Source organism: Equus asinus, chromosome 15, assembly GCF_041296235.1.
Source record: "Equus asinus isolate D_3611 breed Donkey chromosome 15, EquAss-T2T_v2, whole genome shotgun sequence".
In the NCBI taxonomy this organism is placed as follows: Eukaryota; Metazoa; Chordata; class Mammalia; order Perissodactyla; family Equidae; genus Equus; species Equus asinus.
The window spans coordinates 39,520,953-39,547,008 of record NC_091804.1 but is presented as its reverse complement, the minus strand read 5'-3'; the positions used below and the strand labels follow the sequence as shown (position 1 = coordinate 39,547,008).

The 26,056-nt window shown below is 59.6% G+C and overlaps 1 long non-coding RNA gene across 1 annotated transcript; it reads right to left on the bottom strand.

The window, feature by feature from the left end:
• Window positions 1-1,061: 1,061 nt before the first annotated feature.
• LOC139040338 (uncharacterized) lies at window positions 1,062-11,679 on the bottom strand. Its single transcript, XR_011494679.1, has 3 exons — window positions 9,592-11,679; window positions 8,989-9,082; window positions 1,062-4,407 (listed from the first exon to the last, which is right to left on the bottom strand). It is a non-coding gene; the product is annotated as an uncharacterized lncRNA (long non-coding RNA).
• Window positions 11,680-26,056: the final 14,377 nt, after the last annotated feature.

The window sequence follows — 26,056 nt, the reverse complement described above, 5'->3', positions numbered from 1 at the left end:
TCTTCACCTTCAGAAGGAAACCCAAGCGCCTTGGCCAGCCTTCCCGCCCTGCCTGGTCCAGCGACCTCTCTCCGTGCCCTGTATGTTCCAGCCAGCCTGAACCACTCTCCCTTCTCCCATACACTATGTTCCCACTTGCCTCTGAGCCTTTGCACAGGCTGTTCCTCCTGCCTGGAGTGCTCTTCCCCTCCCAGCCCCACTTCTTGTCTCACCACTGCCCAAATGCCCTTCAGGACCCAACTTAGGAGACACAGGCTTCGTAAACCTTCTTTGACCCCCAAAGTCTGGTTTAGTACCTCCTGGAGTCCTACGTGTGTGAGTCAGGCTACAGCTGCAGGAACCAGAAACTGGTCCAGGTATTTTATGCAGAAAGGGCGGAATACAGGGAATTGGAAGAAAATCACTAGAAGGGCGGGAAGGGCTCCGAAACAAGGAGCAGAACTGGCCCATATGGGAGCTGCCCCTTGGCCGGTCGGGATGGTGGGGCATCAGCAGGCCGCGCGGGAGCTGGTGGCTTGGAGAACAGGCCACCCAGCAGCTCTCTGGAGACAGGAGCCCCCCTCCCCAGACCTCCAAACTGGTCACCAGGCATGTACATTGCTGCAAGAAAATGCAGTGTGTGGCCATGTTTATCAGCAGAAAGAGAGCCACAGCAAAAACCAGACGGCCTCCACTCTCTGAATCTCCCGGGCGGGCATGTGATCGCGGAACCTAAGAGCACACAGAACCGTCGCTGCAAAGGAGGCTGGGAAATGTGGCTCGCAGCCGTCCAGTCTCTGCGGCCTCTGGCTGGAAGGAGACTTCAACGTACACAGGTGTCGAGTGCCGTGACACTCAGGTGACGTCGCAGGGTCCCCCGCCACGACCCCCACCCGCCTCTGGGACGCGTGCTCTGCTTGCTTGTCTGTCTTTCCTCCCAGACAGTGACTGCTTTAAGGGAAGAGAGGGTGTCCTGGGTACCCCGCCACCAGCATTTGTTGGGCACTTACTATGCTCTGAGCACTAGGCTTGTTTACACACTTACACGCTTGTTTACACACTTACAAGCCAACAGGTAGGAATTCTTGCCATCCCCGTGTTATACATGAAGAGGAGGCCCAGAGAGTGAAGGACTTTTCCCAAGGTCAACCAGCCGGTGAGCATCAGAGATGAGATTACAAAGGAAATCTGTGTGACTTCAAACTCCAAACACCCGGCGCTATGAGAGGCGGCTTTGTCTTCTCACAGGCATCCGGAAAAGGCGCGGAAATGCTGTGCCGTGAACAAATGAATACACGAGTGCTCTTTCCGTTGGGACACCCGGCATCCCCATCTCAGCTGCCTGCATCCCTCTGGGCCTGGGTTCCTCTCCAAGGTCAGGGCCTGAGGAATAAAGGAAACTCCTTGCTCTGCACTGGGACTCCTGGGGGTCTGTAGGCAGCTTCTAGGCCTGATGACCACCGCCCTCTTAAAATTGCTGACGTTTCATGTCTATGTGCAGTTTTCTAGAGATATAGTTCATTGCTTTCATTAAACTTTCAAATTCCAAAAACTTGATAAATTGCTGCATCAAAGAGGGATGAGGGATATTTCTGCCATCTTGACCTCGGTGCAGACCTTATGACATTGCGTGCATTCACTGCTGCATCCAGCCTCTCACTTGCCCATCCAACCACTCACTCCTCCATCCACCCATCCATCCGTTCATCAATGCATCCATCCAGTCTCCAAGCCACCCATCCACCCATTCATCCATCCATCCTTCTCATCCACTCTCTCATCTATCCATCCATCACCCATCCATACACTCAGGAAATTACCAATCCATCTATCCATTTATCCCTTTATGCATTTTCTCATCTAGCCATCTATTAATTCATCCATTTCATTTATTATTCTATTTACTCATTTAATTATGTTATCTATTCATTCCTCCATCAATAATTCACAATATTAAACCGTGAGTTATCCGCATCCTCTACCTCATAATTTGTCATCCACCACCATTTCTGTATTCACCCACCCCTCATCCATCCACCCATTTATCCACTAATTTCTTTATTCATCCATCCGTCCATCCATGCATTATTTCATTTGTTCATCATGTCCCTCATGGATTCGTCTAGGCTTTGGTTTACCTGTCTCTTCATGCATTTCATCCATCCGTAAACATCCATCCGCCCATGTACCCAGTCATTAAATCTTCCATTCGACCGTCCGCCCATTCATTCATCAGGTCATCACTCATCCTTCCTCCCATTAACTTCTGCATCCACCCATTCAGCTCCCTGTACCAGGACCAAGACATGAATCACCGTGGGCTCCTCCCTCGAGCAGCGCACAGGCTGGTGATGGGAACAGAGAGTTACAACTCAAGGTGGAAAATATTAAGAGGTCGAAGGGAGCTCCAGGCAGGCACCTTCACAGGAACAGACGCAGGTCCACCTGGGGCTTCGGAGAAGCCTCCTCGGAGGAAGTGGCATCCAAACCAGGAATCAGAAAGACAGGAAGACACTAAACAGGCTCCCTTAGATCTCACAGAGGGTGACTCAGAGCACCCATCCACTGAGATGCTCACGGAGCTTGTTAAGACATTGAAGGCTCTGAGAAGTCCTGCAGCAAACGCTCCATTCTTACACACAGTAACTCCCAAACTCTTGGGCCCGTGGAACCCTTTTCCCCATGTCACTGCTCTCAATGTCCCAGAGAATCTGTGTCCTTCAGACCCTATTTGGGAAACGCTAACCTGGTGTAAATTCCTTGTTTCCACAAACAAGAAAACAAAGTTCCACAGCCTGCCCTCAAAAGTTTTTCCATCTGGAGGTAAGATGTGACACACGATACATGCCCAGGACTCTCTTGCTTTGTGTGTGTGAGGCAAATTTTCTCTGAGCTAACATCTGTTGCCAATCTTCCTCTTTTTTTTTTTTTGGCTTGAGGAAGATTAGCCCTGAGCTAACATCTGCGTGACTCTTCCTCTATTTCGCATGTGGGACGCCACCGTAGCACAGCTTGACGCGTGGTGTGCGTCTGTGTCTGGGATCCGAACCCGAGACTCAGGCCAGGGAGGCGGAGGGCGCTGGACTTCACCACCACGCCATGGGGCGGCCCCGGGACTCTCTTTTAATCCCCAGAGCTGAGCATGGAGCCTGGCACACAGTAGGGGTTCAATGAGCATTTGTCAAAAGAACATTGTCATCTTCGAAGGAGGCTCTGCAAGATGACCGCTGGTCCTTAAACGCTCCTGCTCCCCGGCGACCCCTGTGTGACCTCAGCCAATCCACAGCTCTCGCCTCGGTTTTTCCATCTGGGAAATGGGCAGTAACATCGCGCAGGAAGCCCATGCCTCACTCAGCTTTGGTTGCGGGCCGTCTCGGGATGTAGCTCTGTCCCCTCGCCCCTCCCCAGCCTGGCCAGCTGCCTTTCCAGCTGGGGATGAGACCCAGAGGCCTTGGGGCCATGGAGCCTTCGGGCTGAGGCCGAGACCTGGAAACCGCCTGTGTAACCAGCCGGCCGGGGCAGGACTGGAAATTCTCCGGGACGGTCGCTGATGGAGCGTGTCCTCCCTCCACCTCCTCCTTTCCCCGCCGCCCGCGCTCGCTCAGCTCCCGCAGCCTCTCCAGAGGAGTCAGACTGGTTTGGGGGGGTGGGGGGGCGCCAGCTCCCTTCCTGCCATGCCCGGGCCCAGGCCGCGTGGCCCGCTGGGCGTGCAAGCTGTGCCGTTCCAGAACACAGGGCCGGATGCCCACGCCAGATAAAGGGGCCACTAAGCGCGTCCTCAGCCCAAGCCCAACCCTTGTGCAGTTCAGGTCTCTGACCCCCAGAGACAGCCACCGGGATGAGCGGATATGCTCATCTGATGGGGCCACGGGGCCTCCGGAGCGTCCAGGGGCCATTGTCCCAGCCAGTCTTCGGGCTCCTCGCTGCCACGAGGCTGCAGCCTGCCCGTCCCCCACACGGGCTCGTCTCCACCCTCCCGCCAGTCAGGCATCTATTAGGCACTTCCTGTGTGCGCAGCCTTGTGCGGGGTGCTGAGGACACGGAGACAAATAAGACAAAGTCCTTGCCGCACGGAGCTCACGGCCTGCTGGGAGGGGGCGGACACCTGAGAAGATAACGGGCGTGATGACAGGATGAATCTCGAAATCCTCGCGCCGAGGGAAAGAAGCGGACAAGGGAGGACGTGCTATATGATTCCACTTGGAGAAACTTCTGGAAAACGTAGACTGAGTTACAGCAATAGAGAGCGTGGAGGAGGCCGGGTGGGAAGGGCGGCGACAAAAGGACACAGGGAAACCTCAGGAGTGGAAAGTGATGGGTATGCTCACAGTCTTGGTTGTGCTGGTGGCTTCATGAGCGCATCCATGTGTCAAAACTCACCAACGTGCACACTAGAACACGCGCCGTGTCTGTTGTACCTCAATAAAGCTGTAAAAGAGGAGATAATTGTGAGGCGACGTGATCAGCCTGGCGATGGTGAAACTCAGGACGGGCACAGAAGGATTGGGAGGGCAGTCAGGGAGGGCTTCCTGGAGAAGGGGGCTATGGAGCAAAGTTCTGAAAGTGAGAATGAGTCCCACAAGGAAAGAAGAAAAGAGAGTAGTGTTAAGTTCCAGGAGGCCTGAGTTCAAATCCTGGCTCCTCTGCTTATGGGCTGTGTGGCTTTGGGTAAGACACTTGATCTCTCTGAGACTCAGTTTCCTCATCTGTAAAATGGATGCCATGATAGCATTTATCTCACAGGGCTGGTGAGAGATTTAAATAACAGAAAGCACTTGTCCTGGCACCCAATGGTCACGGCTTCTACAAAAGCCCTGAGGCAGGAAAAGGCAGTGACCTGGAACAACGGTGAGGAAGTCTGAGTGGCCACAGCACAAAGAGGGAAGGAGAGGCCTCGGGCCAGGGCTGCAGGCTGTCTGGGTCGTGGTGAGGGCTGGACTGTCCCCTGAGGCCGGGGGAGCCAGGGACGGGATAGAAGCAGGGAACTCTCATCCTCGAGGCTATCCTTTTATCAAGGTCACTCTGATTATACACATAAAAAAAAATCAGAGTTGGGAAACTGAGGCCTGAGTGGAGAACGACTGGGCCATGGTCCTGTGGAACCCAGAGCTTGAAGGGACGTCGTCTCTCATTCATGCAGACCCCTCTGCAGCCCCGTAAGCAGATGAGAGGCTGTTACCTGCAGCTGCTTGCATGCCTCCAGTGACGGGGAACTCACTAGCTCAACTGTGGGGCAGTCCTTCCTGCAGGACCCAGCTAGGAGAGGCCGTCCAAATTGGTCCCTCTGGCCTTGCCCAGACCCCGGCTGCTCCCCCGGCCAGAGTCACACGGGGAGGAGCCCAGTGGACAGAGGAGGAAGTGGGAAGAGATGGGAGCTACAACAGAGACTCCCAAGGTGCTGCCGTCAGCTCCCTGCCATGGAGCCTGGGACATACCGTCCCCTTCTCTGGCCTCAGTCTCCCCATCCGTGAATGGGGGATGCTCGTTGCCCCACAGGCTCCTTCCAGCTCTTAGAAGTACGTTTGGCCCTGCTGCGGGGCCCAGCGGGGCTGGGGCGGGCACAGGGCGTTCACCAGTCCGGCCCGTCCACTCCCCTTGGGGGGCCGGGGTCGACCTCGGGGCAGGCAGGCCAGGCCCTGTCTGTCTGGGGATAAAGGCAGGCGCCCCAGGGTGCAGCCAGCTTAATAACAGGCTCGAGCATCCAGGGGGTTTGAACCCGGGAGACTAGGTTCAAACAGAAATTGGGAGGCCCACGTTCCTGTCTGTCGCTGGGCCCATGGTTCCCACACCCACCGCGCCAGCCCCCACTCTCTTCCAACCATTCACCCCCAGGGAGCCTCCATCTGTGTGCCGACCACATGCCAAGCTTCCTACTGTCCACGGAGCAAGAGCCACACTCCTGACCCTGGCCCACGACGGCGGCCCCACCGTACCTGACCTGGTCTCCTACCCTCTCTCCTCATTCACTCCTCTCCCTGGGGCCTCCCTGACGCTCTGCAAACAGGCCAAACTGGTGCTGCCTCAGGGCCTTTGCACTTGCTGTTCCTCCTGCCCAGCACACTCTTCCTCCAGATCTTGCCACGGTGGCTCATCCTCAGGCCTCAGCGCAAGGTCGCCTTCTCAGAGGGTCCTCCCCGACCCCCTCCTGCGGCTCGCTCTCTCATCATCCTGCCTTACTTCCCCACCAAAGGCTTCACTGGGATGTCTCGCACCTGGGCTCGGCGTCCGCCTCTCCCTGCACTTGGAGCTTTGGACGGCAGAGGCCAGTACTGGCCCTGCGCTGGCTCTGATGTCGCCAGGCCCAGGCCGGCCACAGTCTGGTTCCCGCCTGTGCACGTAGGTGAAGCAAACAGGTGAAATGGATGCTGCAGATTTCGAGCCCATGTGGGAGGCTGTCAGCGCTCCCTCTGTGTAGACCCTCTCGCCTCCACGTGGACAGGCCGGAGGGGCCCCAGACGGGTGTGCAGATTCACCATGCCCCTGTGCACACCGCATGCACACACACATGCATGCACGCACACGCCACACCCCACGCCCCCTGCCCCGTCCTCCACACCAGTCCCTGACACCCAAACGTCTCCGCTTTCCCTCCTCTCGCTGGGCACCAGCTGGCCCCGTGCGACTTCTCCCCCGCCTGCCACCGGCCCCGGGCAAGTCAAGGATGAGGAAGGGCCCAGGGTGGGCTGGCAGGGTGCCACATGAACGTGGCCCCCAGGGCCCTCGCCCCCCGTGTGCAGCCAGACACCTGTGTAATGAGTGTCATTACTGGGGACCCGCGGGCAGGCCCCGGCTCGCCCCAGCCACCCAGGCTGCTAGCAATGCTGGGGATGGGCTGCGGGCAGCGGCGGGGAGGGGTGGCAGGGACATCTCTGCTCTCCGTGGCCCCAAAGCTCAGCCCCAGGTTTCTGGGTCAGCAAAGATGGCTCCCATCTTGCACACGGACTCCCAAACCTCAGACCCTGTCACCGTCCAGGCTGGGCTCAAGAGGAGACGAAGAAGGAGAAACACCTATTGAGTGCCTACTGTATGCCCACTTGTGCTAAGAGCTGGTATTGACACGTCCCGCTTCAGACACCACCTTGTCCACTCACCGTCATCTGATTGCTTATTGTCTGTCTCCCCAGTTTGAGCACAAGCGTACAGAACATGTATTGAGTACCTACTGTGCACCAGACTCTGTGCTAAACACATTACTCACTCACATGTCCTTACAACAACCCCACGAGGTGGGTACTATACTTATTCCATTTTACAGATAAGGCTCAGAGAGGTAAAGCAACTCGCCCAAAGTCACACAGTGGATAAGTGGTGGACCAGGAGCTAACGCAGCCCATCCGGCTCCAGAGACCATGTTCTTCTCTGCTGCATAACATCTCTTCCGTCAAATCAGGAGATTTTTGTCACCACTGTGCCCCTAGAGCCAAGTCTAGTGCCTGGCACATAGTAGGTGCACAAAAAAATAGTGACTGAATGAATGAGTGGATGAAAAAATGATCTCACTGGGTTCTGACAGTATCTTTCCAAGTGGAATTTACAGATGAGGAAACCAAGGCTCAGAGAGGTGAAGTGACTTACCCTGGGTCACACAGTGAAGGCGTCACAGAACTGAGATTTGAACCCCGGGGGTCTTTTGTAAAAGCAAGAGTGGGAGCTCACGGCCCTCTGCTCTCCCTGTCATGTCCCTGATCCCCCTCTGGGCTGCCCCCACCTCTGAATCACGGGGCCCAGGAGGGCGAACATGTGCCCATCTTGGCATCCACCTGGGCCTGGCACACAGTAGGCCTTCAGAATGAAATTCCATCTCCTCCCCTTGGCTCTGAGGCCTCCCAGGATGGGGATCCTGACAGTGTCACCCATCGCCTCTCCCCCTCTTGAGTCCCGAGCAATGATGAATTTCCCAAACACACCCTACTCTCGCTCTTACCTCAGGGCCTCCCTGCATGCTGTTCCCTCTCCCAGCAGCACTCTTCCAGCACCTCTGCCCCAACCTCAGCCCAGAGGGCACCTCCTCTGCCAAGAAGCCCGCAGCTCTCGGGGCTGCGGGGATGACCTGGCCGCCCCTGCTGACCCGTGGGCCGTCCACTCCCCGCCCCAGGTTCTTCCTTGCCTCTTCTTTGGGGCAGCCATCCTGAACTGTCCATCCACCCGCTCGGTCCCACCCGCCTGCCACCGACCCTCAGGGTGAACTCAACCTGGGTGAGAGTTAGCTCGTCTGGCAGATGGGGAGAGAGTTTGATTGTCACGGTGAGTGACAGCTCACTGTCCGTCAATCCGGGTCACGTTGGTCCCCTCCCCACTCACATCCTCCCAGTGGCGCTGGCCACAATCCCTGCATGCTCTGACAGCTCCAGCATCACCTCCTGTGACTTTCACTCCCTCGGCGTACCAGGCAGCTGGCCTCCTTGAATTTCCTGGAACATCCCAAGCCCAAACCTACCCCAGGGCCTTTGCCCTTGCTGTTCTCCCTGCTGGAAATCCTTCCCAGGGTCCTTTCCTTCTGTTCCTTGGATGTCTCTCCATGTCACCTCCTCCAGGAAGCCCTCCCTGAGTGATGCAGCTCCCAGACACCCCTGTTTATTCTTGTCACAGCACCTCTCCCTGGCAGAGAACGTCTTATCCGTTCCCATGTCTGCTCAGGGCTCTCCTGTCTCCTCCACCAGGATCCAGGTAGAGACCCTGCTCGCTGGTGTGCCCCTGGAGTCTGGTATACAGCAGGCGCTCAACAGCAGTTGGGGACTGGGGGGAAGATCATTAAAGCACTGCCCCACCCCCAGCCCGGAGTCCGGAGGCTGAGATCCAGGCGGCCCCATGCCCACCGGTGGGGGGGCCTCCGAGCCCCCGCGCCCATCTGGTTCCCAGCCCATAAAAACCGCCACCCTCACTTGCCCCGGGGGTGGGGCAAAGGGTGCCGGGGGTGGGGCAAAGGGTGCCGGGGGCGGCCACCAGGTGGGGGACTTGCGGACGGGGACGGTCAGCGTGCAGCCACTATGTGTGTCCAGAGGTACTTACAGCCCAGTGCAGCCTCCCAGCCGCCCCGGAGGTCAGGACCCCCGTGTCACCTCTGCCATCACCCCAGCTCAGCAGCGCAGCCTCGGGACCCAGGCTAACAGCCAGAGAAAAGCAGAGTCAGGACTCGAACCTGCGTGGCCGGAGCCGAGCTTGCCTGCCTGCTGCCCGCGCTGGTGCCGAGCGGTCCCAAGACAGACCCGACTCAGAGCTTGGGCGGGGTACTCAGCACCCCCCCGTGCTCGGTTCCCCAGCTGTGAAACAGCCCACACGGCCCCTCCCTTGTGGGGTTGTCGAGGGGATGGAAGATCATCCAGGGGCGCCTAGAGCTGCTGGGATTCGAGGCTGCCCCGCGCAGCTGCAGGCCCCGTTCCCCCCTCTGAGCCTCAGTTTCCCCATCACTGTGAGACAGCGCCTCACGGGCAGTAAGTGCTTAACAAGTAGGTCTGCGGCCCCAGAGGGCAGCCCGGCTCAGCAGGACCTCTTCTAGGTCACTGGGGCAAAGGTCCGGAGGTCGCAGGCGGCCGGCCGGGGGAGGACATTCTGGGGCTGGGGGAGGGCGCCGAGCGGACGCTCAGGAGGCTGCAGGAGGCCAGGGTGACTCACCCGCCAGCGGGCTGGGGGCTGGGCCGCGGCCCCCCACGCGCCCCTCTGGGCCCTGCCTTGTGCCCAAAAGTGCTGTGTCATGCTCTGTCATGTGGCTCCGGGTCATTAATACCCGAGTTCTGGGAAGCTTGGGCCCAGTTCCCGGAAGGGGTCAGGCAGTTCAGTAAACACATTGGCTGGTTGGTCGTCACAGCTGAGCCGGGCGGGCCTGCAGCTCGGGAGGCAGGAGGCGGGGACGGCGGCCAGCGGGGGCATGGGAACCGCCCCTGGCCTTGCGCGGGGCTGGCACCTCCGGGGCAGCTGGCCCAGGCTCTACAGACAAAAGGGGAAACTGAGGCTCAGAGAAGGCAAGACGCTTGCCAGAGGTCACACAGCGGGTCCAGGGTTCAAACCCTGACATCGGACTGGTCACCCAGTGCTCGCAGCGTCTCCCGGACTGATGGGCGGACGCCCTGCGTCCTCCTGACCTGGACTCCGAGGCCCATCGCTGGGTGATGGACACGAGTGGAGCGTCTGCGAAGGAGGCAGGTTGGGAAGCACCTCGGGCCGCCCTGCGGCAGGTCCCACAGTAGTAATGCCGCCGGCCAGCACTTCTGAGCACCTACTGTGTGCAGGGCACTGCTTGAGGCCTCCCACTAACCCACTCACTTACTAACAGCGCCTTCACACAAGTGGCCACAGCCAGCGTCCCTAAAGCGACGGCCAAGCGCCCCCCTCGGACCCCCGCACGGCCCCACCGGGTGGCCGCTGTCCTCGCCCCGCTTCTCAGATAAGGACATGGAGGTGGCAGAGCAAGCAGCTGTGTCGTTGGTGGTTGCAGAAAGCGCACTGGAGTCACCTGGACCCGGGGATTCCAACCTCGGCTTCTCCCCTCCGGCTGTGTGATCTCATGCAAGTGATTCCACCTCTCAGAGCCTCAGTTTCCCCCTCCGACAAATGGGGAGGACTATGGTGCTCAGGTCACAGGCCTGGTGGGAGCACATGAGGAGCATTACAGAGCAGTGCTTAGTGCAAGGACTTTGGGTTCCAGGAGGTCTGGATTCCAATACCACTCTGCCACTTCCTGGCTATGTGACATTAGCCGTGTTGCTTAACCTCTCTGGGCCTCCTCTGTGCCCTCTGAACAATGGGCATCATGATAACACCTCCCTCATGCAACTAACGGGAGGAATGAATGAGCTGACGCCCCCGAAGCCATCCGTGCAGGGCTGGGCGTCCTGTGGGCCTCCACGCAGGCAACTCATTCTCATATTTCACCAAAGATGACTGCACAGGCCTGAGGGGAAAGGGCGCCTGGTGGTGGACAGAGGACGAGGCAGCCCTTCTTTAGCACGAGCCCCTGGAACAGAGGTCAGCCGCGTTCTCCGCGCTCCCTGCCCTCCGGCCTGGCAGTGCCCCCATGGGCCTCATCTCTCCTTGCGGCGGCCTCCACCAGCCCCAGCCCCGTGGTCCAAACTCCCACCGCATTGTTCCCGCCTTCACACATCTTCACGCACAGGGCCCGCCGCCTGGCCTGCCCCCGCTCACCCTAGACCGGCTGCCTGGTCTATATTTCCCCCATCCTTTGCCACTCGGATTCAAAACCACCTCCTCCAGGGAGCCTGCCCTGATCCTCCCAGGAAAGCGAACTCTCCCGGACTGGCTAACCTTCCCTCACCCCTTTCCATCCTTACACATCAGCTATTTTTGCACGTCACCTCAAATTTTGGCTGCTGCCAGGTGGCAGATTTGCAAGGGACATTTGGAACCAGAACTTCATTGCCTCTAAAATACTTAAAGAAACCTGCTAAACCGAAATTAATAAATCGTTCATTAATCCACCTAAACTTCACACACCAGTATTCAATTTCTAATTTAGCATTTAGGAAATGATCTGCAAATGAGAACGCTCCTGGTTGGGCAAGTAGTCCCTGGCATCCGCAGAGACTGCCAAGAACCCAAGTCGGGGGTAAAATAAAGGAGCTGTGTTGGCAAACCATTCGGAAGTGTAGTTATTAATATTATTAAAGTCCTTTTGTGACTTTTTCCAGCCCTGCTTTAGGTCTGGCCTCTTGGTTTATTTCCCAGCATCCTCCCCGCCATTATCGCGTCTCCTCTTCTCTCTGGGTCCGCTCTCTTCTTCCCTCCCTCCGCTGTAACCACAGGCTCCCGTGTTCCCCCCCTCGCCCGCGATCTCACTGCCGCACCTCCCGGACGCCCTCTCGTCTCTGTCAGAATCCCACCCTCCTCTGCAGCCCGCCCAGGCCCCACCTCCCTCCCGGTGCCCCCCACCACCACCTGCAAGATGACAGGGCTGCCTGGAACAGAGGTGTCAAAGTCCCGGCCCGCAGGCCAGATCTGGCCTGTGTATTTATAGCTCTGCACCAACAGGTCAAAATCAATCCAGGTTTACAGCTTCTCACGACAAACTGGCAGTCCGGGCCTTCCCGCGTGGTGGCGTTGGGCTGAAACTGAGTAGCGCCCACCCTCTGGCAGGAGCCTGCCCCTCACCAGCCGCTCCACCCCGGGATGGGGTCGGGGGCGGGCGGCGAGTTTGCATTCCTCATGGAGGCACAGACGTCCCCAGGCTTCCTGCAGCCTCAGCACCACTTCTGGAAACATCTCAGTGGGATCCCCCGATCTGGCTGAAGTGAGGGACCCCTGCCCGCTTGTCCTGTCCTCACCCCCACTTCACCCACCCACCCCCCGCCATCAAGGTACGTCCTCTGGACACTTCAGTTCTTTGAAGCACAGTTTGAAAAACCGCATCCCCTGGGGCCAGGTTGTGACCACACTGGGTTCTGAGACCCCCCACCGCCCCGAGACGGACTCAAGTGACATCTCGGAGGAAAAACCTTCTGAGGTGGCCCCGAAACCAGGTCCCTCTCAGTAAAAGGCAGCGCCTTCGCCCCCACCCTAGCTCGGGCCAGAGCCCGGGTCACCCTCAGCTCGCCCCTCCATCTCTCTCCCTCTCCAGGTCCAGTCCAGCAAAGCCTGCTGACTTCCCCTTCAAACTAGACCCAGAACCCAGCCCTGTCTGCCACTCCGTGTCTCCCATCCTGGGACCCTGCGGCCACTCTCCCCACGGCAGCCAGAGGGATCCTGTTACACCAGTAGTTCCCAACTGGGGGCGACTTTGCGCCCCAGGGTGAATTTGGCAGTGTCCGCGGATATTTTTAGTGGTCACAACTTGTGGGGGGAGGGGTGCTGCTGGCGTCCAGTGGGAGGAGGACAGAGATGCCTCTCAGCCCCTGGGGATGCACAGGGCGGCCCCCACAGAGACTCCTCTGGCCAGATGTCCGCAGCTCCACAGCTGTATGCCCGAACCCGGGTCAGACCCTGTCCCTCCCTCACTCAGACCCTCCAGGGGCCCCCACCTCACTTGCAGTAGAGTCCAAACTCCTCCTCCTGGGCCCCCAGGGCCCGGGTGATCTGCCCCCCAGCCTCGCCCTCGCTCACTCAGCCAGCTTGCTCTCCTTGCCCTTCCCCACCAGGGAAGACCTCTCCCACCTCAGGGCCCTTGCATCTGCTGTTCCCAACATCTGGAGCGCTCTGCCCCAGACATCTGCAGGGCGGGCCCCTCACTTCCCCCGGCTGCCTGTCCCTCGTGTCACGGCCCATGTCACACGGCAGCCCCCAACCCCTTGTCGTGGATGTGGCTACCTGACACACTGCATCTTCTATCATTTGGTTCTTGACCGTCTCCCCTGCTAAAACACAAGTGCCAAAGGCAGAAAGGTTGTCCATGTTGCTCACTGTGTCCCCCCTGTGCCTGGTGCCTAATGGATGCTCCACAGGTATTCACTGAGCGAGCGAGTGACTTGGTCCAGTGGGCCTCCTGTGCGTTCGAATTTTAGAATCGCAGGGGTTGGTGCGCTGAGAGCTGGGGGGTGGGTGACTCCTTTGTCCTGGCGGGAGCAAGTCTGTAGTTCCAAGGCTACAGGATCTCAAGCATCCTCCAAGCTTCCGTTCCAGGCGGGAGCGCTGCCCAGGGGGTCCTGGAGAAAGACCAGATGGTGAGAAGGAAGGGAGGCAGGGGCTGGGCCAGAGGCTGGGGACGCCGGGCCCGCAGGGGTGGTGGGTGACGGGCTGCTGGAGACCCTGGGACCCCTCACAGAGCAAGAGCTGTGCCCGGGGCCGTGGGGGAGGGCCCTTCTGGAGACCTTGGGAGCGAGCTCGGAAGATGGAGGTGGACAGTCGGGCCTGGGAAAAAGCCACCAAGAACCAGGGCCAACGCTTTAAAATAGAGATGGACCTCAGAGGAGTTTGACCAGGACCCTATCTTGCAAAGTGGCAAAAAAACAAAAACATAGATTTCCTCTTCCACCTAACGCAATTATCATATAATTACACGAATTCTTAGGGTGAACACAGAGAAGCTAGTGTTGATATATTTCAATATATCTAAACAGAACTGCGTAACAGCACAGTGCAATGTCCTTTTCATCGGATTTGACCAACCTGACATAATCACGGAAAAAGTGGTTTCTATAAAATTATTCAGCCGGTGGCCGCCACAGGGCCCTGGTCACTGGCCCCAGAACCGGCCGCCCACTGCAGCCTCTGGAGAAGTAGATGAGGCTGCAGCCCCACCCACCCCAGAGAGGGTCCTGAGCTCCGTCCCCATCATTTGAAACTTGTGGTTCATAAGGCTGGCCCGGCACACCTGACTGGCAGGCCCTGCTCAGGTGGCCGTGCCCTCGGCCCATCCTGCCCCCCCAGGCCACTCTCCCCGGCCCCTCACTGGCTCTAACCTCCAGTTCCTCACCCCAGGAGGGGCCGGCCCAGCCCCTTCAGTCTTTAGATGACTGACCAATTATTGCACCCACTTTAGAAATAAATAATAAACCGGGAAACATATTTCCTATGATTTTTAACAATTAAGGGACTAATTATCCCATCTCGAAGGTGGTCTCAAATAAACAGGACACACGCTCCACAAAGAAAATAACATCAAACCAAAGTAGATTGGGCACCGGATCCCGGGAATACGAAAGGGGACAAGGCTGGTGTCGTCCTCACGAGCTCGTGTCAGTGGGAGGAATGACTGAGCTGTGGTGACCACACACTGTGGCCACCAGGGCGCCAGGGCTGTGGGAGAGCGGACACACTCCCGTTCAAGGAACGAGGAGAATGACGAGGTGAGGAGGAGGGAGAGGGCTCCGGGTGGAGGGCACGGCTCGGGCAAAGGTGTGCAGGGAAGAACTCTGGCCACAACTGGATTGTGGGCAGGGCCGGATCTTCTAGAACCTTCTGTCCAGAGGTGTCCACAGAGCTGGGTTTTATTTACTGTTTTCAATTTGATTCACTGGCCAACATTTAAGAATCAGGACTTTTCACAGTCGACCTTGGATTTCTGGCTTCTCTTGACAAATGGAAAGATCTGGGCCGCGTGCCGGCTGTGAGGCGGCTGTCCCCGGAGCAGGGCCTGCTCACTGCAGTCGCCGGCCAGCCCACCTCACTCCTCGTGTCCCCTCCTGACCCCGAGGTGTCGGAGTTTTTGACTCCCTCTTCCAACGCTTGCCAGGGAGGACGCTGGGGGATGGGGCCCAGAGAACTTAAATAACTCTCCCAGGGTCACACAGCACCCAGTCCTGCTTGGGACATGAAGCACCTCCCCCTGGAGGCCCCGCAGACCCCGCCTCAGTCCTCCAGGAGCCGCTGACCCCGGCCCTGAGCCCCAGAGGCCCAGGAGGCCGGGCCGTGGGTGCCCGTCCTGTTTAGGTTTTGTGGTCTCGTGAGTAACCGAGTGGAAAAAAACAAGCTTGAAAAGATAACAATTACAACGAAATTAAATCAAATCAGGCCCGTGACTCATTTATGGAGCCGTAAAAACAGAAAACAAAAACAAGCTGGTTCTGGAGAAGGGAGGCCAGGACGAGGAGGGGAGAAGTCAGGGATGGGGAATGAGGCAGCAGCGAGCGCCTCCCAGGCCTGGCGGTTACTCCGACGATGAGGCGCGGGTGCCAGGCCCGGAGCCACCAGTGGCCGGGGGCTTGGAGCCTGGGCCAGGCCCAGACAGGGGCTGGAGTCCCTGGATGCGGTGGGATGGCTGGTCTTGTCCTCCCAAGACGCCCGCAAGCTGGGCCCCATTGGCACGCCATTCTACAGAGAGGGGACGCTGAGGCTCGGAGGGACCCCGGGACAAGCCTCAGGTCACACGGCCAGGAAGTGGGAGGGTGAGATTCGAACCCGGCCCTGAATCTGAGGAGCTTCAGTCTTGCCATCCGGGAAATGGGCGCCCGAGCCCCAGCCCGGTGTGGGGGCGACAGAGGAGTCACATCGGGGGGGCCCCAAAGTGAGACCCCAGCACGGCCCGCCCTCCAGTCTCCCTGTCCTCATCCCTGCGACAACGGGTCACGTCAGGTGATGTCTGGAGGCCGGGAGCCCGAGGGGCTGACCCAGGGGAGCTTCAAAGCGTGGCTCTGCCTGTTCCCAGAAGCCTTTGCCCCCCGGGGATGCAAGCGGAGCCAGAGGCAGGGTCCGAGGGAGCCCCCGCTGCCTGTGACCCCCCAGGTCGCCCCGACCCAGGGAGGAGGCTGCGCAGGCAGCAGGGAGCCGGGCAGGAGCGGGCTGGGAGCCCAGGACGGTGAGGCAGGATCTGAGGGGCCGGGAGCAGAGGGGAAGGGCAAGCAGCAGCCAAAGACGACACACCCACCACCCTGGCCGGAGAGCTTCCAGTGGGTGGCCCCACCCACTCATCCCCCCATCCACTCATTCACTCATTCCCCATCCACTCATTCACTCATTCCCCATCCACTCATTCCCCATCCACTCATTCCCCTATCCACTCATTCACTCATTCCCCATCCACTCATTCACTCATTCCCCCATTCACTCATTCACTCATTCCCCATCCACTCATTCACTCATTCCCCCATTCACTCATTCACTCATTCCCCATCCACTCATTCCCCTATCCACTCATTCACTCATCCCCCCATCCACTCCTTCCCCCATCCACTCATTCACTCATTCCCCCATCCACTCATTCCCCCATCCACTCATTCACTCATTCCCCCCATTCACCCATCCACTCATTCCCCCATCCACTCATTCACTCATTCCCCCCATTCACTCATTCACTCATTCCCCCATCCACTCATTCCCCCATCCACTCATTCACTCATCCCCCCATCCACTCATTCCCCCATCCACTCATTCCCCATCCACTCATTCACTCATTCCCCCATCCACTCATTCACTCATTCCCCCATCCACTCATTCCCCCATCCACTCATTCACTCATCCCCCCATCCACTCATTCCCCCATCCACTCATTCCCCATCCACTCATTCACTCATTCCCCCATCCACTCATTCACTCATTCCCCCATCCACTCATTCCCCCATCCACTCATTCACTCATCCCCCCATCCACTCATTCCCCCATCCACTCATTCCCCCATCCACTCATTCCCCCATCCACTCATTCACTCATTCACCCATCCTACTAGTCTTTCCTGAGCACCTTCTTGTGCGGCGGGCCACGCTGAGGGCTGGGAACATGACGATGACCAAGAGAGACAAAACTGGAGCCGCCATCCTAGAGGGGGTGACAGGCAATAGCAAAAGCTACAGAGACATATTAATCAAGGAAGGCAGTGTCAGGGGTCAGCAAAGGCGTCCCTGAGCTGTGACCTTTGACCAAGACCTGAAGGAAGACTGAGAGAAAGCCATCTTTGGGACAGGTGTCCCAGGGAAAGGGAACAGTGAGTGCAAAGGGCCTGAGGTAGGAGCATGCCTAGCATGTTTGAGGAACAGCAGGAGGGCCCGTGCACCTGGGGCGGAGGAAATCCTCCCCACAGCCAGTGGGCCTGGTACTACTGTTAGCTCCTCTCAGAGAAGAGGAAATTGAGTCTCAGAGGCGGGAAGTGACTTGCCCAGAGTCACACAGTCAGGAAATGGCAGCAGGGAGCAGAGCACAAGTCAGGCTGTGTGGGGAGGGGGTGGGTGCATGACACAGCTGCATGGCCTGGGAGTGACTCCCAGAAAGCACACGTCACCTGCCTGGGTCACAGCGTGGATGCCGTGGTGGTGCAACCCGGAGCCCTGAGGGTGGCCTCAGCCGGCCCCCACCCTTCCTCCCCGCCCTCTGGTCCAGGGGTCGCTGGGTAGCCAGGAATCCAGGGAACTAGTTCAAGCCAGGTTGTGAGTGACCACCAGCAGTCCCCAGTTTGTCCCCATCCGGGGGTGACCTTTCACCAGGTCACAGAAGTAGTTTGGCAGCCTCAGTTTCCCCATTTGTCAGATAAAGGGTCTGCTTAGGTGGTCTCCAAAAGCAGTTGAGGATCCTGGGGTCAGAGGGAGGTGTGGCTTCCTGAGGTCACACAGCCCGGGAGTGACAGAGCCAGGTGACCCGCCTGCCGGCTCAGAGCGCCCCCTCCTCCCGCCTGGACGATGCTTCCTCCTGGAGCTTGGGCCTCTCCGCCGGTCCCGCTGTCCTCCGCCCTGCACCCCCTCACTGGTCACCCTCCCTGCCCTTTGCACACGCTGTCCCCTCCTTGGAAAGACCTTTCCTCTGTGCCATGTCCTCCACCCAGAAAGGAAGGAGACAGAGAGAGACAGGATAGAGGGGAGAATATAGAGCTGGCGAGGGCAGGGGGTCAGAGAAGGCTGCTCTGAGGGTCAACATTTAGCTGAGACCTGAAGGGGGTGAGGGAGGGAGTCATGTGACTACAAGGTGGATGAGGGCTCCAGGCAGTGGAAGCAACACGTGCAAAGGCCCTGAGGTAGAAAGATCCAAGACTTATTAGAGGAACTGCAAGGGGCCATCAGGCTGGGAGAGAGTAAGCGAGGGAGAATGTGGGAGGAGACGAGGTCACCGAGAGGTGGAGGGTTTGTTGGATGTGGGGTCATGCAGGGCCCTGTGGAAGAACTTTAGGTTTTACTCTCAATGGGAGGGAGCCCTGGGAGGGCTCTGGCCCGGGGAGGGGCAGGATCTGACTTCGGTTCTAAGGGGATCCCTGAGTGGAGAATGGGCTGCAGGGGGTGAGGTCCCCAGGTGGGCGATGCTGGTAGCATGGACCAGGGTGGGGGCGGTGGAGGTGGGGAGACGCAGGACGGATTTCAAAGGTGGGGCCGACAGGATGTGGTGAGCAGCGGGCTGTGGGGGCGCGTGAGAACAAGGGCTCGGGGACCACTCCCAGGTTTGGGGGGCACCTGGAGGACAGAGGAGCCTTTAACTCAGACGGAGTGGCTTCGGGGGGAAGATCAGGAGTGGGGTGGTGGCTGGAGGCGAGTTTGCACCTCCTCAGTTGCCCCGTGGCTGGCGGGGGGCGGGGGGCTGGAGTCGGGAGCAGGCGGGTGCGCAGCTGGAGCGATGCCTTTGGAAGCTGCTGGTGTCTAAGAGTAAGACTGTCTGCGGCCCCCGCCCCTCCCCCCTGTCCCCGGTACCAGGCCTGGCCCTGGGGGGCCTCAGGGACCCACGAGCGTGTGTGCTGAGCCGGGACCACGCCGGGCGCTTCCCCTCATTGACCCGGTTCATCCTCACGACACCCTGGAGGGGTGAGGACCAGCGGAGCCCCACCTGATGGAGCCCAGGGAGGGAGTCTGCGACGTGTCGCCCAGCACAGGGGGGAGTCAGTGAACTAATTCCGGAGGGCTGCTCCAGCAGGTGCAGGGGGCAAAGGGCACGGCCGCTGGGAGAGTCACCTCCATTCCTTTTTTTTTTTTTTAAAGATTGGCACCTGAGCTAACAACTGTGGCCAATCTTCTTTTTTTTCTTCTTCTCCCCAAAGCCCCCCAGTACCTAGATGTATATTGTGGCTGTAAGTCTTTCTGGCTGTGCTGTGGGGGATGCCACCTCAGCATGGCTTGACGAGCAGTGCCATATCTGCACCCAGGATCCAAACCGGCAAAACCCTGGGCCGCCAAAGTGGAACATGTGAACTTAACCACTCGGCCACGCGGCGGCCGCGGTCACCTCCCTTCTCACAGCCCCTGATCGTGACGCTGGGCTCTGGGGCTATGAGGAGCCCCAGTTCCTGAATCGCCAAAGTCACCTCCTCCAGGCAGCATGCAGGATTGCCTCTTGGTGATTGTGGGACCGCTGGGAAGGGCTAAGGGCAAACCTGGAGCTCCCCAAGGCCAGTAGGAGGGAAGCTGAAAGGAGCTGGGAGGGACGGGCGTGTTGCAGTCAAGGACTGAGGCCTCCAGCCCGGGGATAGACGAGGTCTTCAGGGCAGGCTTGGGGGACGGTGAGGTCCCCCCACTGCAGTGCTCTAGAGGCCGCTCCGGCTCCCGAAGTGCCCTCCCGCGAGGCCTCCCTCTCCACCGCTCCACAGCCCAACGCCCAGCGCCAAAGACTGCACTTTGCAGAAGGTTCCCCGCCATGACCTGGACGGAGCCTGAAAGAACGCGAAGGCTCACGCAGGGGCGTGACATTGACTAAACACCTACTGCGTGTCAGACCTCTGGCCCAGGGTCCCCAGCACGAGCGGGGCCCAGGCACGATTCAGACGCAGACCCACCTGGCCCTCAAGCCGGGTTCCTCCCCCTGTGGGGCTCAGAGCCCGCTCGGCAGCCACGAAGGACAGGAGCAGGAGTGGGGAGGGTCCCCAAGGGACAGGGAGGAGAAGGAGACCCGGAGAGGGTTTGTGGAGACCAACCCTGGACGGGCCCTGGGCGCAGACCTCAATCTCTCATCATAGTCCCAGTTGAGACCCCTCCTTCCTCCCAGGCGGTGACAGGTTGATCCAGGGACTGGAAACCCTTTCTGTCAAGAGCCAGCCAGTAAATATTTCCTCCTGGGGGTCTTATGGTCTCTCAAGACTCCTCCACGCCACAGTCTAGCGAAGGCAGGTATAGACGATAAGTTAACGAATGGACACACTGTGTGCCAATAAAATTTTATTTACAAAAACAGGCTGTGGGCCGGATTTGCCCTGAGGGCCATAGTCTGCCAATCTCTGGGCCAGTGAATGCAAAAAGGAGCACTTGGCACATAGTGGGTGCTCAATAATGTTTGATGGCTGAGTGAACTGATTCTGAATCTCACTTTCTCCACCCGCTGAAAAGAAATCATGACAATGAGCTGTTGGTTGAGTGCTTCCCCTGTTGCCTGGGCCCCAGGAAGCCGAGCCTGGCCTCACGTCGTTCCTCCTGATCTAGGAGATACTTCTATGAGAGACGGCTGTCGACGTCCCGTGTCACAGGAGCTGAGGCTCGGTGGCCCAGGCCGTGGGGCTGGGAAATGTCCAAGCTGGGATTTGAACCCAGGTCTTCTGAAACCAGGCCTGGGGCTCCCTAAACCACCCGGGGTCCCAAAGTTGTCCCTGAAGAGTGGAGACAGACCGGGGCCCTGGGGCCCGCATGGGGCCTGGTGCGGGGTCTGGCGCCAGACCCTCAGCTCAGTCCTGGGTGTCTGTCCTCCCCTGCTGGGCGTCAGCTCCAGCCCCCGAGCCAGGGGTCTGCTGCCAGCACCTGCTCCTGGGCAGAGGGTCAGACACACAAGGGAGGGAGAGAGACACAGTTAGAGGGAGATGGGACAAAGACAGCGACAGAGGAGCCAGGGAGACAGACAGATGGAAACAGAGACACAGAGCCAGATGGAACTGGAGAGGGGCTGACCCATCTCCCATCCCTCCCACCCTCCCTGGGACCTCCTCACTGCCCCGCCAGGCTCTCCATCACCACCGACTGCCCCCCCAGGGAAAGAACCATCCAGCCCCCACACAGTCCTGGGTTGGAATCCTGGTTCAGGCGATGACCACTGTGTGACATTACACAGGTGACTCTCCTTCTCTGAGCCTCATTCTCCCCATCTGTGAAATGAGGATGATGCTGACTCGGACAGCCGTACTGGCTGCTGGATAAGACCGAGCAGGGGTGCCTGGTACCACAAGTACCTGAGGACCCCAGGGGCCCCTTCCTGGGCCGGGGAAGGGGGGGTAAGGACATACTTTCTGAGCTCAGAGCCTGTGTTCCCCTGTTCATTGGTCATTCATTTACTCATTCTTTCAATAAACATTTATTGAGCACCCACTGTGTGCCAGGTGCTGTGCCGCGTGCAGGGGATGCAGTGGTAAAGAAACGAACATGAGTGCCTGGCTGGTGGAGCTGGCGTTCTAGAGAGAGACAGACACCCACCCCACATGCACGTGACCCCGATGCAGCAGGCAGGGAGAAGGACGGGGGAGGAGATGGGGCCATGGGGAAGAAACGCCCCGGGGGCACACTGCCGAGTACTGGCCAGAGCTGAGCACGTACGTCCCTCATTTCTGTCACCCTGAAGCTCGCAGCAATCCCAGGAGACAGGTTCTCTATTGCCCCTATTTCCTGGGTGAGGAAGTAGACTCAGAGAGGTGAAGTGACTTGCCCAAGGTCACACAGCTGAAAAGGGGCAGAGCCAGAATTCAAATGGGCCTCGAAGTCCTGGGGACAAACAGAGGGTATAACCCAAGGTGGGATGGGTCCATGCCACCCCTGCAAGACACCAGGGCAAGGGCTGGAACGGGCGCCGGGCAGGCAGAGAACGAGACTCGCGCCAGAGGCCTCAGCAGCGGACAGGTTAAGCACAGGGAATCTGGATTCTCAGGCTCCCTGGCTGGGCCCCAGCTCGGGCTCCCGCCACCGCAAGGCCCCAGATAGGGTGACAGCCACACCCCGCCTCAGCCGCTGGCCCGCGCCGCCTGCTGGGAACACACAGTCCTCAGGACCAGGAGGCTCAAAATAGAAAGCTCGGAACCTGGGCCGGAGCCTGGAATGCCGGGCGGGCGGGCTGGGGCTGCGGATGCCGAGTCCTGCCTGGCCCTGGGGCTGGCCGGGCCGCAGAAGCTTCCGGATCCAGCACCAGGGCCTCGGTCTGTCAGGCGCAGTTTCTGAGACTCCGGCTCCAGGATCTGATGGACCTGGCTCAGCCTCCGACTAGCTGAGTGGCCTTGGGCTGGTCACCTACCCTAAGGGACCTCAGTGTCCTCATCTGCCACTAGCTCAGACAGTTGTTCATTCAGTCATTCAACAAATGTTTGCTGAGCACCTGTAGGTTCTGGGCCCTGTGCTGGGGCCTGGGGACGCAGCAGAGACAAGCTATGTGCATCCGAGGCGACGAGCGCCCCAGGGGACAAAAGGCAGGACGGGGACATGGAATACGGGGGGCGGTGGGGGGTCAGAGAAAGCTTCCCATGCAGGTGACACTTGAGCAGAGCCCTGAAGGAAGGGAGCCCTGTGGACCCTTGGGGAAGAGTGTTCCAGACAGAGGGAGCAACCAGTACAAAGGCCATGAGGCAGCTTGAGCTGTTTCAGAGACGCAGAGGAGGCCAGCCTGGCGGGAGGGGCCAGTGCGGAGGGGTCAGGAGAGGTCAGAGGGTGCGGGGCCTGGCGGCCGAGGGAAGGACTGGGGGCTCATTCTGGGAGTCCTGGGGATCCAACTCAGCCAGGGAGTGACCGGGCTGGTCCATGGCTTTAAGGGACCCTCTGGCTGAGCGCGGACAGGACATTCGGGAGGGCGAGGGGAGGCTTCTGTGCCAGTGTGGATGGTGGCAGTGGCGGTGGAGGCAGAAGGAAGGACTCGGAGGCCCTCAGGGCCTCGCGGCCCCAGCAGGAAGTCGGTGGTCAGGGGCCGAGCCGGAGGCTGACTGGTTTGTCCGGCCTGAAGCCGACGCCCCCCCCCCCCCGGCCCCCCGTGGGCCCAGGGCTGGGAACTGTGCCTGGAATGTCAGCCGCGAGCCCGCCCGCCATGCCCGTGGGACCCGCTGGGAGCCAGGCGGGCACCCTGGCCGCAGCGCTGCCTACGCACAGATCCCTCGGGCCATCAAGCAGGGTGAGTGGTAATGACGGGACCCGGAGCCGAGGGGGGACCGCCAGCCAGAGCCCCCACTGCTGCCCCTTCCCGTCCAGTGAGCAGCTGCCGTGTGCCCAGCCCTCGCCAAGCCCCGCCCACCCCCTCAGCCCCTCGGCCCCTCGGCCCCCCGCCGCTGGGACCTCCGTGGGACCCAGCAAGAGCCAAGATGGGCAGGAGGCGAGATTCACACCCAGGACCACACCTGGCACGCCTTCCTTGCGCTGCACAGGCAACAAACTGCTGCAGAGACCAGGGCGAGTGCGGAGGAGGAGCACTAGACTGCGAGTCCCCCGGGGCTTTCTCTGGCCCTCAGCCCCCTCAAGTGTAGCAATATTAATTCATTCACTCCATCATTCATTCATTTACAGCGTTTCCTGGGCACCTGCCCCATCCAGGCCCTGCGCTGGGGGCTGGGGGTACAGCAATGAACAATGCAGACCAAACTCCCCCCTGAGAGATGGCGACATTCCAGAGCAAGAAGACAGCAAGAAACAGGATTACAAGTGGGGTAATTTTCTAGGATAAGCTCTCAGTACCAGGAAGAAAATAAAACAGCCCGAGGTGACGGAAATGAGGGGCTCACCGGGGAGGGCTTCGCTCAGGGGTGACTTTGTTGCTGAGGCCTGACTGCAGAGAAGAAACCACGTGAGGAGCTGCGGGAAGAGTGTCCTCCATCCCAGAGGGAAGAGCAAGTGCAAATGGCCTGGGGCAGCAGCATGATTAGTGTGTTCATGGCACAAGGAGGAGGTCAGTGTGGCTGCAGCTGAGCAGCAAAGAGGAGAGAGTGGGTGGGCTGGTGGCAGGGACTGTAGTTAGAGAGGCTGGGGAGTTAAAGGGGCTGGCGGTCCCCCTGAGCCTTGTGGGCTGCTTCTGCTCCTAGTGCAGTGGGAGCCATGGAGGGTTCTAAGCAGAGGACGGACAGGATCTGTCTTGAGTTCTAAGGGAATCCCTCTGGCTTAGGAGGGCAAGAGTGGAGGCAGGGAAACCAATGAGGAGGCCACTGCAACGGTCCTAGCAGGAGAAGGCAGGGCTGGACCAGGGCAGGCCAGTGGCAGCAGGCCCTTGGATGCTTGGACGAGCACACTGGTGGACCAGCCTTGGGGGCAGAAGAGGGAAACCTGGGTTTAGCGCCTGGGCAGCCAGGTGGCAGGGGCTGCCATCACTGTGGTGCGGAAGACCCCAGGTGTGTGGTCAGGGCTTGAGGCTCCGCCCAGGGTAAAAGAGGGGCAGCCAGTCTGCCCGCCCTGCTGCCAGCACAGAACCAGGAAAGGGATCCTCTGGAGAGAGGGCCCCAGCGTGGTGAGCTGCAGAGGCCCGGGCGACACAGCCCTCCACCGGTCCAGCCTCACCCACGAGGAGTGAGTGCACGGTTCTCTGCTCCGCCTGAGAATGCCAGTGGGCTCCCTGGACCTCCGGAGCGGGGGCAGCAGCGGGGAACAAGGTTGCCCGTCCTGTCCACCCACCCGCCTCCCCCCACAGCCTGGAATCATGGCCAGTCCTTCCTCCCCACCTCCGTCCAGGCTGTTCCCTTCGCCCCCTCCCCCGCCTCTCCCACCACCCAGCTCCTACTCGCCCCCCAGCAGCCCTCAGACATGGTGGCCAGAGTTGCTGGCCAGTCCCGCATCTGGGAAGCCCACTCCAGGCCCTGTCACTGCACACTCCCCCGCCCAGCTCGCCACTGCTCGGGTCTCTGGTTCTGCGTCCCCCTTTCGTAGATCTGAGGTCCTGGAGAGCCAGCGGGTTCCCAAGGTCACGGCAAGGTCAGTCACGTGCCAGGATTCAGACTCAGGTCTGTCTGCTTCCAGAGCTCTCGACCTCCGAGCCAGACGTCTGCTGGCTCAGGGGGCGAGGCTGACTCAAGACAAGGACGTGGGGGCCAGCGGTTTACGTGGGAGGTGACCCCAGGCACTTAGGAGAGCACAGCAGGGAGTGAGGACGGGAAACGAGGAGGGCGGGCAGTGCCTCTGGCAGAAGAAGCAGAGAACCTTTGTGGGCCCCCCAGGCGAGGGAGCGGGTATCCCCCCCTGCCGTCCCACTGCCCTGCTGGCCGGGGCCTCTCACCCGCGCCCCACACTCCTGCGGCTACAGGGAGCCCTCGGGCAGGGACACTGGGGTCAGTGGCCACAGGTGTGCCCCCGCAGGGCCCTGCGCCCGCTCCCGGGGTCTTCCCAGAGGACTCCTCCGCCCCTCCCTCTCCCCACGCTGCCTCCCGGCTCTGCCCCCACCTTCTGACCCAGAAACAAGCCTGAGAACCAGAGCTGGTCCATGGGGGAAACTGAGGCCCGGAGGTGGAACGCCCTCGCTTCTGGGCCTCCCACCTCCCAGGACAGTGCCACCAGGTACACAGACAGCGACCTTCACTGGGATGCGGCTGAGCTGCGTGACCTTGGGCAAGTCCCTCTGCCTCTCAGAGCCTCGGTTTCCTCATCCGAAGAAAGAGATGATAAAAAACTGCGTCACGAGGTTTTAGCGTGGATTGAGTGTGACCTGTGCATAAGGGCTCAGCAGGGCACACGGGCTCAGCACAGCACACAGCAGACACCAGGAGCTGATCCAAATGCTGGGGTGTAAACGAGAAGTGCCTGGCACAGACATGCCACTCCATAGACAGGAGCCATTATTATTACAGTTGTCTGCGTTGTTTAGGACACTCTCCATAACGGCCCGAGCCCAGCCCGGCCCTGTTGGGACAAGATGTTGGCCA